Source organism: Pleurodeles waltl, chromosome 1_1 (genome assembly GCF_031143425.1).
Source record: "Pleurodeles waltl isolate 20211129_DDA chromosome 1_1, aPleWal1.hap1.20221129, whole genome shotgun sequence".
Taxonomy (NCBI): domain Eukaryota; kingdom Metazoa; phylum Chordata; class Amphibia; order Caudata; family Salamandridae; genus Pleurodeles; species Pleurodeles waltl.
Window position 1 is genome coordinate 893,566,552 of NC_090436.1, and position 14,903 is coordinate 893,581,454.

Here is a 14,903-nt window from a genome sequence, read left to right on the forward strand (position 1 = left end):
GGACACGACAGACACAGAGGCCCCCTACACTACGCCGCACTCTTGGGCTCCACTGTTCAATTTCTGGGAAATGGCCTACAAGGCTATGGACGACATCTGCACACATAGATGACACAGGGGCATGAAGAGCTGTACTTCACACTCTACAGAGGTGGGGTGGGGTGCCACATGGCCTGCCTTACGGAGGGGCCTTGCCTACGGACCTCGCCCTGGCCTAGGGAAACCCACAGCCCACCTCCCCCACCCAGACACCTCGTAATGCGCACAAAGTCAGCTGAATGAGAGTGTACTCACCCCCTTGTGTCTGCTGTGATGCCCTCAAGCACCTGTCCAACTCCGGGTAGGCCACCGCCAGGATCCTGAACATCAGGGGGATCATGGTGCGACGTGCACCCCTTCCACGTTGGGAAGCCATCCCCAGCTGAGCCCCCACTGTCTTCTTGCTCCAGCGGCGAATGTCCTCCCATCTTCTCCGGCAGTGGGTGCTCCGTCTGTGGTAGACCCGGAGGGTCCGGGCATCCTTGGCAATGGCACGCCAAATATCTTTCTTCTGGTGGGTGCTGACCTACATGAAATGTACAGGGGAAAAAGAGAAGTTATTACCAACTGCACAGTCAAACTGATTGGCCCCCATCCCTACCCTTGCCATGTGGCACATGCATTCACCGTCTTTCATGCACGCAGCACTCTCCCCCCTTCCTTCTTACATCCAGCCCTCTCCACACAGGCATAGCCCATACAACATGCTCCCTGTTTGTCTGGAGGACCGTAGAGTAGCGTGTACTGGGGGAGGACCCCATCCACGAGTTTCTCCAACTCCTCCGATGTGAAGGCAGGGGCTCCTTCCCCAGACACTCGAGCCATTGTCTCTTCCAGACCGAGGTCACAGCAGCACTTGCAGTGTAGGTCCCTCTCCTGTCGAAGATCAGGTATCGAGTGATTGAACAGGTAGAAAATGGCGGTCACGTCACCGCCGGCGTACATCATCATTGGGTCCTGGGACCCATAGGGTCCAATGTTAACCAGTGCAGCATTGTGCCGCGGTCTTCGACCGCCTGCCGCGACGGTGTACAACGCCAGGGCAGTTACCTCACATCCCATTACAGGTCAGGCAGCCGCCATTTCAGGGGCCCGAATGGCTTAATTGTCAACTGCATCATACATACCTAGGCCTAGACTCAACACACATACAGGCCACCTTTTGTGTATGAATGGTGTTCTGTGTAAAATGTGGGTACGTACCTCTGAGTTGTTTTTTTCTGTGCTCGCTGTTGTCCTTCATAGGCACCGTCCGCTGGGACATGTGAGGAGATGGCGGCATCCTCCGGTGTACTGACCATTGGTGGACCTGTCGACAATGGAGGAGCGACATTTGATTATCACAAACACGCTTGACCGTGCCACAATCCAGGAACTGTGTACCCAGTTGGAGCCAGACCTGATGTCAGCAATCCGCCATCCCACAGGAATCCCCCCTCAAGTGCAGGTGCTGTCAGTGCTCCATTTCCTTGCAAGTGGGTCATTTCAAACAACAGTGGCCATGGCATCAGGGATGTCCCAGCCTATGTTTTCCAACGTATTGTCCAGAGTGTTGTCTGCCCTTCTGAAACACATGCGGAGCTACATCGTTTTCCCTCAGGTGGAGGATTTGCCTACAGTGAAAGAGGATTTCTATGCCCTGGGACATATTCCCAACATCATAGGTGCCATTGATGGGATACATGTGGCTTTGGTACCCCCCACAGGAGTGAACAGGTATACAGAAACCGGAAGAGTTATCATTCTATGAATGTACAGATGGTATGTTTGGCAGACCAGTACATCTCCCATGTTAATGCCATGTTCCCTGGCTCAGTGCATGACGCTTACATCCTGCGGAATAGCAGCATCCCTTATGTGATGGGTCAACTCCAGAGGCACCAGGTGTGGCTATTAGGTGAGCACCTGGAAGCAAGTCAGTGGGAATGGTTGTCTGGGTCTGGGGATATCCCTACAGGTTAGTGTGTGTCTAACAGTTGTCCCTCACCATTTGCAGGTGACTCTGGTTACCCCAACCTGTCATGGCTACTGACCACAGTGAGGAATCCCAGGACAATGGCAGAGGAACGCTACAATGAGGCCCATGGGCGAACTAGGGGGGTGATCGAGCGGACCTTCGGCCTCCTGAAGGCCAGGTTCAGGTGCCTCCATATGACAGGTGGATCCCTATTCTACTCACCAAAGAAGGTGTGCCAGATCATCGTGGCCTGCTGTATGCTTCATAACTTGGCATTGCGATGACAGGTGCCTTTTCTGCAGGAGGATGGTCCAGATGGTGGTGTTGTTGCAGCTGTGGAGCCTGTGGACAGTGAAGACGAGGAAGCAGAGGAAGAAGACATGCACAACAGGGACTCAGTGATCCAGCAATATTTCCAGTGAGACACAGGTAAGAATACAAACCTGCCTACTACATGCACTCAAACACTACTACCTCTCTACTGTGTGTCGTTTTCACCCAGTGTATGGTCACTGAGTTGTCACTTTCCCTTACGATTTCACAGATGTGGGTCCCACTGTGTGACATCTGCTTAGATTCCTCATGGACTAGAGCTGTGTGACATAGGTATGTTGACATTACAATTGAAAGAGCATTTTGTCACTGTAATTTCTAATGCACTATTTCAAAATCACAGAAAGACTCCAGATTGTTTTGTGCTTTAAGTGTGTTTATTTTAGTGCTCAATATTGGAGGGGGTAGTGAAATGGTGATGGGTGATGGCGGAGGAATGTCCATGGCAGAGTCCAGTCTATTAGTCTCACAGGTGCATTGCCCACATGGGCATAGGAAGTGGAGCTGGGGCAGTTTAAGGATGGACAGGGTGACAAAGTAGGACAGTAGGATGACAATCAGGGTGGTCTCATTTCTTGGCGGGGGTCTTGGCATCGTGCTCTGTCTTTGTCCTGGATCTCAGGGACCGTTTGCGGGGTGGTTCTCCCTCTGCTGGGGGTGGGGTGCTGGTGTGGTGGTCCTGTGGCGGGACGTCCTGTCCACTAGCGCCGGCGGAGGTGGTGGGCAGTTCATCGTCCATGCTAGTGTCAGGGGCCCCTTGTAGTGCCACAGTGTCCCTCCTGGTGTTCACAAGTTCCTTCAGCACCCCTACGATAGTACCCAGGGTGAAGCTGATGGTTCTGAGTTCCTCCCTGAAGCCCAAATACTGTTCCGCCTGCAGGCGCTGGGCCTCCTGAAACTTGGCCAGTACCGTTGCCATCGTCTCCTGGGAGTGGTGGTATGCTCCCATGATGGAGGAGAGGGCCTCGTGGAGAGTGGGTTCCCTTGGCCTGTCCGCCCCCTGTCGCACAGCAGCCCTCCCAGTTCCCCTGTGTTCCTGGGCCTCCGTCTCCTGGACCGTGTGCCCACTACCACTGCCCCCAGGTCCCTGTTGTTGTTGGGGTGGTGGGTTATCCTGGGTTCCCTGTAGTGGTGGACACACAGCTGATTGACGTGTTCTGGGGACGGAGGTATGGGCCCGCTGGGTGGGTGCTGTGCTGGTGTTTCCAGAGGGTGGAAGGTCTGTAGTGGCCTGTGACTGTGTGATGGGAACCGACTGTCCTGAGGTCCCCGATGGGCTGGGCTGGTCATCTAGAACCAGTAGGACAGAGGTGCTGTCATCACTGTGGGCCTCTTCTGTTGTTGGTGTGGACATGTGTGGACCCTCCTGTCCGGTCACATTGGGTAGGGGTCCTGCAGGGGTATAAAAGGATGGTTATTACATCTGTGTGTGTCATGGTGTGCAATGGGTGGGTGACCGTGTACCCCAGTGTTTGCATTCCTGTGTGGGACCTTGTGTGAGGATGGTTTAGGAGGTTGCATGGGTATGTGCTGTGGGCATGCTTTAGTGATGTGTGTCCATGCTTTGTTGTTGCATGCAGGGCTTGGTGTTGGGATGGGTGGTTAGTGATGTTGGGACATATGTGAGGAGTTGGGGTGCTGGGGGTGAGGGTGAGGGTGGGGGTATGTGATAGCATGCAGGTAGGGTGGGGGTTGTAATAGTTAAGATTTGACTTACCAGAGTCCATTCCTCCACCTACTCCTGCGAGGCCCTCAGGATGCAGTATAGCCAAGACCTGCTCCTCCCATGTTGTTAGTTGTGGGGGAGGATGTGGGGGTCCACCGCCAGTCCGCTGAACCGCCAGGTGGTGTCTTGAGACCACTGAACGCACCTTCCCCCGTAGGTCGTTCCACCTCTTCCTGATGTCCTCCTGATTTCTTGGGTGCTGTCCCACTGCGTTGACCCTGTCCACTATTCTTCGCCATAGCTCCATCTTCCTTGCAATTGAGGTGTGCTGCACCTGTGATCCGAATAGCTGTGGCTCTACCTGGACGATTTCCTCCACCATGACCCTGAGCTCCTCCTCCGAGAACCTGGGGTGTCTTTGCTGTGCCATGGGGTGGTGTAGGTGACGTTTGGGGTGGTGTGTGTGGTGATATGTGTGCTGATATGTAGTGGTGTGTTGTGTGAGGTGCGTGGAAGTTGTGTGGGTGATGGTGTTGTGTGCCTGTGGATGCTGTTGTTCTTGCTGGTGCTCTCTCTCTGGCCTTCTTTTGGAATTTTTTGTCATGGGGGTTCGTGGGTGATGTGGGTGTGTGTTTTATATTGTATTGGGTGTGTGGGAGTGGTGTGTGTATGTGTATCAGGTGTGTGTATTTTGAATTGTCCAATGTGGCTGTGTTTTGTAGGAGTGTGTGTATTGTGAGCGCGGCGGTGTGTACCGCCAATGGAATACCACGGTTGAAAGACCACCATGTGGATTCGTGTGTCGTGATAGTGTGGGCGTATTTCTGTTGGCGTGACGGTGTTGGTTTTGTTTTCGCCAGTTTATCACTGACCTTTGGTGTGGCGGACTTGTGTGGGTGTCTGAATTTTTGCGGATTCCGAAATGTGGGTCATAATAACTGTGGCGGATTTCCGCGGCCGTGGCGGTGTGTTGGCGGTCTTCTGCACCGCAGTAAGCGGCTTTTACTGCCAATGTTGTAATGACCGCCTACATACTATGCCCCATTGATACCATCCAATAAACAGACATTTTCCTAGCATACCACTGCCTATGAGTCATCCTTGCGGTATCCCTGTCACAGTGGTGGCAGCAGTGGGATTTAAAAGATGATTCCCAACAGACAAGGGACCATAATGGAAGAGAAACCATCCTTCGCCGATATGACAGCCCAATTAGCAGAAGGGCAGAGACATATCCAGTTGGTATGGGAGGAGCAATTAAGAGAGGCAAAGGAGGAACGAGAAGGGTTACAGACTGCTATAAAAAGCCAGGCCGCAATTATTGCAAGCAACCAACTGGTACATGAAACTGCCTTGGGGAAATTAACCGAAACCATAGCCCATACTAGGGTGCATCCCAATGTTCCGAGCAGTGTCCTTCAAAAGTATCAGGATAATGAGGACCCGGATTCGTTCTTTACTAATTTTGAGAAAGTCACAAGTTCAGCCAATTGGCCCACAGAGAAATGGGGCCGGTATATTGCCCCATTATTAACCGGAAATGTGCAGGCAGCATATCAGGCCGTTAACCTGGGAGGAGTCACACCTTACAGCGAAATCAAGAAAGCTATCCTGGAACGCATTGGGCTGGACCAGGAAAGTTATCTGGTTTGTTTCCGTCAGACAAAGTGGATATCACAAGAAAATCCCTGTACGCTGTATTATAGGGTATACCACGCAGGGGGAAGATGGTTAAAACCCATTGAGACTTCCAAAGATGATATGTTTGAAGCTATTATCTTAGATCAATATTTAGATGCCCTCCCACCCGCCACCAGAAACTGGGTCACACATCATCCAGACCTCAGTAACCGGACGGCAATAGATCTTTCCTGCGCATTCCATCGAGCTCCCGATTTTAGAGGGGCTCAACTAAAAAACATTCTGGCAAACTCACGGGTCACTACTCCCAAACCTCTTTTCCCAAAAACAACAGCTGGTCCCAGTAGTGACAGATCTAGTGTTCCTCATCAGACTCCCTGCAAGGACTTCTTGATGGGTCCACAATGCTTGCGTTGCGCAGAGTGGGGTCATATAGCCAGGCACTGCCCCTTAAAAAAAGAGCTAGAGGAACCTATGGAGTTAGGTATGACAAAGGGCTGTGTTTTAAGGCTAGGACACAACATGGCAATACATACCACCTCCATGTGGGTAAATAAAGAAAGGAGAAATGTGCTTATTGACTCCGGATGTAGCCAGAGTGTGGTAAAACAGGCATACGTGAAACCAGATCAGTGGGTTCCCCATGCTCAAGCACTAATTACGTGTGTACATGGAGACTGGAAGACCTACCCTGTGGCCACGATAGAGATCAAGTGGAGAGGGCAGGAGGAGTACCTTTCTGTGGGGGTAATTCCAGAATCAGGGGAAGACATGATTATAGGAACTGATTATGAAGAATTTTCCCAGCTACTAAACATGGCCAATCAGGAACACATAGCGACCTCTTGGTGGAGGGAGGCTCCCATCGTATCCTCCAACATAGAGGAACCGAAACCCAGGAGAAAACTCTGTAAAAATCAAAAACGCAAACAAAAGCGGTCCTTCCAGAAGGAGCCTGTGGGTACCACAACCCCTGTCTATGACTTTCCCACAGTCGTAATATCTATATCAGGACAATTCCGACACGCCCAAAGAGATGGTCCTACTCTGAAGAATGCTTGGCAACTCGCATTAGCACCTGATTCCCCTTCGGTAAGTCCTACTTTTACACTTAGCAATGAATTATTGTATAGAAAATGTCCAGACGATCCAGATAGAAAACCACAGTTGGTGGTACCACAACGCTACCGGGAACAAGTCTTCCACCTAGCACATGGGGACAGTGGGGAAGGACACCTAGGAAGAGAAAAAACTGAGGAAGCTATCCTAAAACGGTTTTACTGGCCCAGAGTATATGGGGATATTAGAAAGCATTGCCAGGTATTTCCGAAGAGGCAACTAATCAACCCGTCACACAATCGCACTGTTCCCCTTCAACCTCTACCTATAATAGATGTCCCGTTCACCCGGGTAGGAATGGATTTAGTAATTCCCTTGGCCCCCTCTGTCAGGTGGCGCCAATATCTGTTAGTCATAGTAGATTACGCTACCAGGTATCCTGAGACCATCCCGCTAGCCAGCCTGACCACCAAAACCGTAGCCCAGGCCATGATAGAAGTCTTTTCACAAGTTGGTTTTCCCAAAGAGATTCTCACTGATCAGGGTACTCCTTTCATGTCTAGACTAATGTCTGAAATTTGTCAAACCCTTGGGGTGAAACAAATTTGGACATCTGTGTATCACCCACAAACTGATGGTCTTGTGGAACGCTATAATAGATCGATTAAAACCTTTTTGAGAAAGATCATAAGTGACTCAGGAAAAGATTGGGAGAAAAAAGTACCCCTCATGCTATACGCACCCCAAACCCATATACAGTCTTCTACTGGACATAGCCCCTTCGAGTTATTATTTGGCAGACAACCACAAACTCTATTAGAAATGTTGGCCGAGCAATGGGAAGAAACGAAGGATGATTTGAAAGATATCCTCACATATACTAAAGACCTCAAAGAAAACCTACACAAAGTATGGGAAGAAGCACATCAGACATTGAGAGAAGCCCAAGAGAAACAGAACTGTCATTATGATGCACATAGTAGCACTTGCAGCCTCACCGTAGGACAAAAAGTGTTGGTATTACTACCATCTACCGAGAGTAAACTACTTGCTCGGTGGCAGGGACCATACACTATTCTGGGTCAAATTACGCCTACCACATATAAAATTGAAATACCGGACGGGTCGTGTCGGGAACAAATCTATCATATTAATCTACTTAAAACATCGTATGACCAGAATGAGAATGAGCCCTCCTCAAATATGTATATAACCAGTGGTACTGACAGTGATATTCCGGTATATCCCACAAAAGAAAGCACTCAAACAGAGACAATAATGCCTCAAATCAGTGAGATGCTCTCGGTAGATCAACAGACCCAGCTAAAAGAGTTAGTCATTGCTAGTTTTGACGTCTTTTCCTAAAAGAGTTAGTCATGGCTAGTTTTGACATCTTTTCAAATAAAACCCGGCTGAACCCAAATGATCCAGCATAATATACGTACCATAGGAGAAAGAGTGGGCCGACAACGCCCATATAGGATACCAGGTGGTGGAACAGGAAGTTAGAGACATGCTACGCGCTGATATCATTGAATTCTCCTCCAGTCTGTGGTGTTCCCCCATAGTCCTAGTACCAAAACCGGACGGGTCTACTAGATTCTGTATTGATTTTCGACAAGTGAATGCTCTGTCCCACTTTGACTCCTACCCAATGCCCCAGATTGATGAGTTATTAGAAAGATTGGGACACGCTACGTATATGGCAACCCTAGATTTAACAAAAGGTCACTGGCAAATTCCCCTTAAGGAAGAGGATAGGGAAAAGACCGCTTTTGCCACACCTTCAAGTCTCTACCAATTTACTGTCCTGCCCTTCGGTCTCCATGGGGCACCAGCCACATTCCAAAGACTCATAGATATGGTCCTACCTCCCTTTCAGGCGTATGCCGCTGCTTATTTGGATGATATAGTTGTCTATAGCAACACCTGGGAAGAGCATATCTCCCATTTACAAGACATCATACAAGCTCTGCGCACAGCCAACCTCACCACTAATCCCGACAAATGTAAGCTTGGACATGATTCCATCAGGTATCTGGGATACATTATAGGTCAAGGAACAGTCCGACCTCAAATCGAGAAAGTTCAAGCCATCACACACATTCCCCTTCCCCGCCGGAAAAAAAGATATTAGGGCTTTCCTTGGTATGGTAGGCTATTACAGGAGATTTATTCCCCATTTCTCAGAGATTGCTGCCCCTCTCACTGACTTGTTAGGAAAGGCTAAGCTCAATCTTATTTCATCCCTCTCTGACACCGAATTACGCAGTTTTGAGCAGCTCAAAACAGTTTTGGTCTCCGAACCTGTACTCTGTTGTCCTGATTTCAATAAACCATTTCAGGTACAGACTGATGCTTCTGATCTGGGGTTGGGTGCCGTATTGTCACAGCTGGATGAGGATGGCTTCTATCATCCCATTGTATATTTGAGCCTAAAACTTTGACCCCGCGACCAGCATTATCCCACTCTGGAAAAGGAATGTCTGACTATTAAATGTGTTAGTGTTAGAAATGGAGTCTCTAGTTGGCAGACGGTTTGCACCCTGTCCAAGTAGGGACCCTCACTCTAGTCAGGATAAGAGAGATACCCGCTCAGATAACCCCTGCTCATCCCCTTGGTAGCTTGGCACGAGCAGTCAGGCTTATCTCAGAAGCAATGTGTAAAGCATTTGCACATAGCACACAGTGATAAGTGAAAATACTACAAAAGGACACCATACCAGTTTTAGAAAAAATAGCCAATATTTATCTATGGAAAACAAGACCAAATACGATAAAAAATCCAACATACAGTAATAAAAATATGAATACTGCAAGATGTACTTAACAATACAGTTCCTTGAAGTCGATAACTCCACCTAGGGCTATCACAGCGTTGTGAACAGCAAAACCAAAAGTTCAGGCTGGCCTCGGCATCACGGGCCAGCTGCTGTGTCAGGAAGACCCACAAACAGTACCTTGGATTCACAGGGCGTCGTGATCGTCACGGTGAGCTCCGGAGAGCAGCGTCTCTGGCGTCGGTGTAGGAGTCATCAGGCCCTTGAAGTCACGCACCTCGGGGATCGAACTCCGGGCTGATGAAATCAGGTGCGCTGGCAGGGGGTGGCGTCGGGGCTGCGGTGCAAAGCGGGACGAGGTGACGTGCGGTGCCCACAGGTCACAGTGCAGGCAACAGCTCGGTGACGGCGTCCAGCGGCGTCGGTGAGACCAGGGCTGCGGTGTGAAGCGGTGCGGTGCAATGTGCGGTGTCCACAGGTCACGGTGCAGGCAGCGGCAGCATCGTTGCGGAAGCGCTGTCGTCTGTAGGCCCAAGCCAGTGGTGCGGGACGGGATGGTGCTTCGTGACTCTCATGAGCGGTGTCCACAGGCCACGGTGCAGGCAAGGATGCCTGGTGACGACACTGGAGCCGATGGGGCTGGCATCGGTGGACCAGGGCTGTGGCGCTGGACGAGACGGTGCTTCGTGCTCCTCATGAGCGGTGTCCACAGGTCACGGTGCAGGCAGCGGCGCTGGTGTCAGCAGGAGCGACGTTGTTGGGGATGTCCAGGCTGCAGTGTGAGCAGGTGACGCCGGAGTGCAGGGCCCACAGGTCGCGGTGCGAGCAGTGGCTCGGTGAAGTCGTCCGATGACGGCGTCGGTGATACCAGGGTCACGGTGCGAAGCGGGGCAATGCGACTCCATGCGGCGTCGGCAGGTCACGGTGCAGGCCAGCGGCATCGTTGGCGGCGGCGCAGTGGTTTCTCCTCTTTGACAGCACAAAACACACAGTTCCCAGTGCTGCAGGTCGAGGAAATTGAAGTCTTTGGTGTCCCTGAGACTTCCAACAGGAGGCAAGCTCTACTCCAAGCCCTTGGAGAATTTTCTCAAGCAGGACACACAGCAAAGTTCACCCTTTGCACTCTTTTCAGGCAGAAGCAGCAACTGCAGGCAAGTCCACCAAAGGGACAGTACTCCTTCAGCTCTTCAGCTCTTCTCGTGGGCAGAGGTTCCTCTTGATTCCCAAAAGATTAAAAAAATCTGGGGTTTTGGGTCTTCTTCTTATACCCAGTTCTGCCTTTGAAGTTGGCAAACTTCAAAGCAAAGTCTCAAGTGTTTGCAAGATCCTTCCTTGTCCAGGCCAGGCCCCAGACACTCACCAGGGGGTCGGAGACGGCATTGTGTGAGGGCAGGCACATTCCTTTCAGGTGTGAGTGACCACTCCTCCCCTACCCTCCAACACAGATGGCTAATCAAGATATACAGGCTACACCCCAGCCCCCTTTGTGTCACTGTCTAGAGGAGAGGTGTGAAAAGCCCAACTGTCAAACTACCTTATGAGAGGGACAGGCCTTGCAACAGTGAAAAACAAATTTAGCAATATTTCACTGTCAGGACATATAAAACACATTAATATAAGTCCTACCTTAACCATACACTGCACCCTGCCCTTCGGGCTACCTAGGGCCTACCTTAGGGGTGCCTTACATGTAAGAAAAGGGAAGGTTTAGGCCTGGCAAGTGGGTACACTTGCCAAGTCGAAGTTACAGTCAAAACTGCACACACTGACACTGCCGTGGCAGGTCTGAGACATTATTACAGAGCTACTTATGTGGGTGGCACAACCAGTGCTGCAGGCCCACTAGTAGCATTTGAATTACAGGCCCTGGGCACCTCTAGTGCACTTTACTAGGGACTTACCAGTAAATCATATATGCCAATTATGGATAATCCGATCCACAGTACAATTTATATGAGGAGCACTTGCACTTTAGCACTGATTAGCAGTGGTAAAGTGCGCAGAGACAATAAACCAGTAAAAACAGAGTCCAAAACCAGGAGGTCAGAAGGCAAAAAGACAGGGAAGACACGCCAAAAAGCTGCCAGATCTAACAGGCGGTTAAGTCCCTCCGGTATTACTTAGCAGGATGCCCCTTTACCTTGCTTACTGATCACGCTCCATTGACCTGGTTGGCTCCTCATGAGGAAACGAACGCCCGCATCCTCCACTGGTTCTTGTCATTCCAATCTTTTTCTTTTCAGGTCCAGCATTCCCCCGGCTGCCAGCACGCTAACGCTGACTTCCTGTCCTATTATCCTTCTGCTGTGTGGCTAGTCAACTAGTCAACAAAAAAGTACTTTGTAAATACCTCCAATAAATATTTGTTTAACCACTTACTCCTTGGTCTACTCATTGTCCAATATACATACCATTGGAATGTGATTCTAACCTCAGGGAGTTTGTCAAAAATACAAAAACTACAAGTATGGTACAAACATCCTTGGTGATGTATGAGGTTCTACAGACTCCTTCTCACATATCAGTGACACACAAATCACTGGCATATGACTTCTGAAGGCCTAGATCCATGTACCACTTTATATATTTTGCCATCACGTGGGCAAGGTGCAATTTCATAGGCCATTCACCACAACAACATCATGCCTAACAGGATGTATGCAAGGGGGCCACACATAAAGTAGGGGCTGTCAGGAAATGGAGGTAAAGTAATGTTAGAATTGAACACTGTCACTACTCTGTGTGATTGTAGCTTTGCCTGCACGGTACATGTGTGTCAAGTGGGGGACATCATAGGTAACGATGCTCCTTCAGTAATTGCCCATTGGAATGCAATCAATGTTGGAAGCTGAGCCTTCACAGTGTATGTATGGAAATATGTTCTGGCACTGCAATTGGGCACATCCCTGACACATGGAGGACTGTAAATCATGTATGACATCCACACTGGCTGGGGAATGGCCAATGGCTTGGCAGAGAAATTAAGCAGCTAGGGGTGTTGGATACATATACAAACACAGAACAGGTTGTATGGATCTATGAATTTTAATAGGAGAATGCATCAGCCAAATGATAGTCTGGCTGGAATGTAGGCAGAGTGTGTATCTACATAGGATGCGCACCTGTCACACAAACTGGCTTGCTTCACACATCCCTACTGCTAATACAGATACATATATGAAGACACATGCACAGGTGCTCATCCTAGGTAGCAATGGGTATGCCATTATCCACAATGATTTACCTGTGTCTGCATGTCCACACAGTATGCTCTGTATAACAACATAACAGCACATAGCAATACAAAGCACTCATTGTCAGTTACATGACAGATCCATTCCATGGTACCAAATGTTACTAAATAGCTTTTACATGTTCTGGCCTCCAATATCACAATCAGGTGTGGCATGTGCTAACATGTGAAGCATTGTTCTATACTGTCAAAGACCCTACATCACATTGAGTGGGAGTAGACATAGCCATATCGGTAGCATCTAGCAAAGCTGATGTCACACCTCAACATCATTTAGTCATGGTAAAAGTCAGCTAGGTTGTGGCTCGCAGGGAGAATTGCATTTCCATGTTCAACGGAGGATGTGGATGGACAGCTCTGAGATACCCACCGATACTTGCTAATACAACACACCATGTTACTTGGAGACTACTCAAGTGCTGTGGCATGTGTAATGTCACGCGTGCCTGGCACTCATTGCATCTCACTAATATCGCCAATGGGACATTAACTACCAAGTTGACAGTTGTAGGAGAATGAAATATCTCCACATTACAAAAGGCACATGTTGTATCCTGTCCCTATTTCACCAGACAATGTTGCTGTAGAAGATGTGTACAAAATGCTAGCAAACAACGGACTGCGAGCAATGGAGGACACAATACATACCTTGCCAGTAATGGCTGAAAAAAGGGATAATGACTAGACATACACCAAAACAGACACTGTAAGACACCATTGTCTACATGTCAAACTTCAACTGATGTATAGAGAGGGTGGCCACATTCGTACATGACCCAGACATGTTTGCCACTAGCATACCATGGTTTTTGGCCTTCGCATGGTACCAGTACAGGAGACAGTCACATACAACACCATCTGTACCATATCATTTGTCCAACCTTGACATCACAACAGTTATACAACCCCTAAGCAAGCTGAACATGGACATACCTTTGGACTCCAAAAAGTTATACATGTCCTACATCTGCAAGCACATGACCTCTGTACCTGAGAGGGGAAGGCTGACATCAAGTACTGCACCGGAAATCATAACAACCAGGTCTGTATGACCATATTTGTGCATGTCTCCATCTACTAGGGAGTGTGCACAGGCTGGAAACTAGCTATCATAAATGGTAGAGATCCCAGCTCAATGAACCCATGCACCACTGCTCTGACTACATCAACGTATGAAAATGTCAGATGCTTGATGCGTGTGCACAGGGGGCAGAGTAAAGTGGAGCACCATTAACCTGCACCTTCACATGCAGCCATGGGTTTGTGTTTCCATACAAACTCACACATTGATGAAGTTGAGTAGACCTGCCATCTATGCCACACCTCAACATTGCAACACAGTGTTACGGCATTGTATGTGACAGTCATGACTAACATGATATTGACAAATCAGAATATCCATTTGGAGGCAGGCACACATATACCAAAGTTATTTGCACACATGTACCACCATAATGGGCCAGCCATGGTAATATGTATGAATTCAGTACAAAAGCGAACCTAGCACTAAAATTATGGCATAGGTATCACAAAACCTGTGAGAGTCAAAAAATTCTCATCATTTGTGTAGTGACATACAGAAAATAGGTGCCAGTGATGTGACTACCCAAGCAATAGTAAAAAGCCTACTTCTGTCTAGGATATCAATGTGAGCTTGCACATCCCCTTGACACTGCAATGTTGTGATGTGTTACACAAATCACACAACATATGTCTATACAGACACATGGCATATAGCATAGTTCACCAACACACATGTCCATAACATCTGTAGCAACTAAGATGTATGGGAAACCATATGGCACATGTGTAGCTGACCTATAACAAGTAAAATAGGATAATTAACCAGTGAGTAGACACACATGCATGTGTAACTTGCACACTTAACTTGTCATAGGATACGCGATGTCAATGCAGGCCGAGTCCACTGCATATTCTGAGTACAAAATGTAATGGCTGACACATGCCATAGCATGTGCTTGAGACAGGGCCTAAATACAAATTTGTTTGTAGGTATGTATACATACAATGTGCCAACATTTAGGTGGACACAGTGTGGGTACACATGCACATATGCACAATGTATGAGTGAGTGCCTGCAGCTGACTCATGAATACACGTATTGGTTGAACATACCAATCATATCGTGAGCACTGGGGTCCTCATAACCATCAT